This window comes from Crocodylus porosus, unplaced genomic scaffold (genome assembly GCF_001723895.1).
Source record: "Crocodylus porosus isolate Cpor-Errol unplaced genomic scaffold, CroPor_comp1, whole genome shotgun sequence".
In the NCBI taxonomy this organism is placed as follows: domain Eukaryota; kingdom Metazoa; phylum Chordata; order Crocodylia; family Crocodylidae; genus Crocodylus; species Crocodylus porosus.
In genome coordinates, this window is record NW_017728906.1 from 201,473,891 (window position 1) to 201,476,971 (window position 3,081).

Genomic DNA, 3,081 nt, shown 5'->3' on the forward strand with positions numbered 1-3,081 from the left:
TATAGAAATGCAGCTCGTGCATTCCTAACTGCAAAAACTCTGTCGTGCAAAAGCACGACCCCTTTAGCGCCAATAGGGAACACACTTGCCATAGTGCTACCTCGGTGCATGTGATGAAGACCCTCACCCCCCATGTCCCCTCTGATAACCCATAGAGAACATTTTCGAGAGTGATCCCTGTTCTCCTTCCGGTCTCCTTCAAATAGGTGGCTACCTTCCCCCACGCCTTTAGTGCATAAAAGCAGTCCCACTAGACACGTGCCACTGACATGAGCTCAGCACAGATTTCTCTTGAGCTCTTGGGGGACCGTGAGAGTCTCCATCGATGTGGCACTGGCAGTACGTTTTGCACAGCCCTCCACGCCAGCGCCTTGCACTCCCCTTTCCAGTCCTTCCCCACCAGCCCTTGCCACACCCTGCTGACTTGCTCCATTCTCAGCTCCCCGACATCTGACATCCTCTGCTTCCCCCTCATGAACTTAAGGACTCTTCTGGCATCTGCCAGCCCTTCGATTCCCTAACCCCGCCAAGCCTTCCCTTGCAACAAAGGATCCAAGGCGCGCATAAGGGAGTGCCATCTGCCAAGCCCACACCCCCCACCACCCGCTCCTGAACAGTCCCCGCCTTGGTAGGAGTCTTCCCCGCCAGAAAACACAAAAGTTGGAAACCATCCCCAATGCGCCCCTCACTTCCCTCACCACCATCTTCAAAAAATGTGCATAAACGAAGACCTCTATGTTGGGGAGACCCCATCCCCCCAGCCCTTCTGCCTTATATAACTCTGTCCTGGCCACCTTCTCTGTCTTCCCCTGCAAAAGAAGAGGCACGATGCCCGCTGGACCCGCCAGGCCTGTAGCCAGGACAGGGGTACACCATCGCCGTGTACAAGATCAGCAGCAACAGGCACTGTTTGATCACTTGCACCTTGCCCCTCAATGAGAAACCGCGTGTGCCCCACAACCCACCCCGTCTGGTTTACTCTCCCCTCCAACACTTCCCAAGCCCGTTTCCCTTTCCCCTGGGTATCCATCCACATGCCCGGTATTTTCAGTTCCTCCCTTTCCACCTTCAATCCAAATTTCCCCAAATCCCCCCAACTCCCAACCGCCAGGACTACACTCTTGTCCACGTTCACTCTTGCTCCAGATACCTCCCCAAACTCATTGGCGTGCTTCACCAGTCTTCCTAGGGACACCTCGTCCTGCACCACGCATGTCACGTCATGTCATCCATGTACAGGAGCACTTTTAATTCCCCGCCCCTTGGCACTCGAACCCCCCCGATCACCCTATCCCTCCTGACCTGCTGCGCCAGAGGCTTAATGGCGCAAACAAAGAGCCCCAGCGACAGCGGACACCCTTGCCTCACCCCCGAGTCCACTGCAAAGGTTTCTCCCAGGAAGCCCCTCACCAGCACCCTGCTTGTTGCCCTCCCTGCATCCACCCCACGAATTCCCCCAGCATCCCCATCCCTGCCCAAACCCGAAACAGAAACTCGTGCCCAATGGTGTTGTACGCCTTTTGCAGGCCGAGACTCGCCACTATCGTGTTCCACTTCCGGTCAGCAATGTATGACAGCGTATCCCGGAGCACCCAGTGTGCTTGTGTCGTCCGCTGCCCCGAACCATGCACATTTGTTCCCCGCCCAGCACCTGCGGTAACACCTCCCCCATCCTTGCCGCTAGGATCGTGGAGAATAATTTATAGTTGGAATTCAGCAGGGTGACCGGCCTCCAGTTCTTGATGTGCTCCTGTCCCCCTTTCTTGCAGATCAAGACCACAACTCCCTGGGCAAAGCCCTCCCCTACCCGACCCCGATCCATAATTTCCTTAAACAGGGCCAAGAGGTCCCCCTTCACTAAATCCCAAAACTTCCCATAAAATTCCACCGGGATCCCATCACCTCCTGGGGTCTTCTTTAAAGGCATTGTCCTCAAGACCCCCAGCATCTCGGTTTCCATCAATTCCTTTATCAGCCCTTCCCTCCCTTCTTCCCCCACTTTTGCTTTCAGACTCCCCACTAGTCCCTCCAGTTGTTCTTGCCTCATCACTTTCCTATGAAACAAATCCCCGTAATACCTAGTCACCTCCCGCAAGACCCCATCCACATCCTTCACCCTCCCTCTGTCAGCTGTGCAGACCGCCCCCATCACCCACTTCTTCCTTCTCACCCACAAGGCGAAAAACCTGCCTCATTCCTCCCCCTCATCCACCCACGCCGCCTTGGCCAGGAACGTCTGTTCTTGCTTCCTGGTCCAGAACCAGTTTTGCACTCCCTCTCTCGCCCTTCCCCATTCTCCCTTCCCCGCTGCCCCCTTCTTCAGCACTTCCCACAACCTTTGAACTTCCCTTTGTAAGCGCGCTAGCTCCTTCTTCCTCTGCCGTGCCCTCTTCCTCCCCATGCCAGTGAACCACTCCCGCACACGCCTCTTGATTTCTACCCACCAGTCCCACCGTGTTGGGAAAAGGGCTGCAAAGTTTGCCACTGGCGATACGCCCTTTGAAAGGCAATGCATTCCTGCGGGTCATCCGATAAGGACAGATTTAATTTCCCCTGTTTAAGCCCTTGCCCGATGCCCACCTCCACCCACAGACGTCAGCTTCTCGGATATCACGTCCTATCAGTCGCTTGCTGCGGATTTCCAACCCCCCGACACCAACACAAAATCGATTCTCGATTGCCCCCGCCCACCCAGATCCACTCTAGTAAAAACCCCTATCCCTTCTCAAATGCCCTGGAGCCCCTCATCTTTAATCCACCCCCGCAGCCACTTCCCCGCAGTATCCATCCCGACCCCATGCCCTATCCCAATCTGCCCACTCTCTTCAATGATGCAATTAAAATGCCCCATCACGATCCACAGTCCTCCACCCCCCACACATCCCCATTTTGTGCAAGAAGCGCACCCTCTCCGTTCTCTCGGCTGGGGCATAGACGTTGTACAAAGTCACCGCCACGCCCTCCACCTCAACCACTGCCTTTTGCAGTCGCCCTTCTTCCAAGACCTGCTGGTCTTTGATTTTCAACCCCACCTCCCTTGCCAGGATCTCCACTCCTGCAGCTTTATTCTCGTTTGAGCCC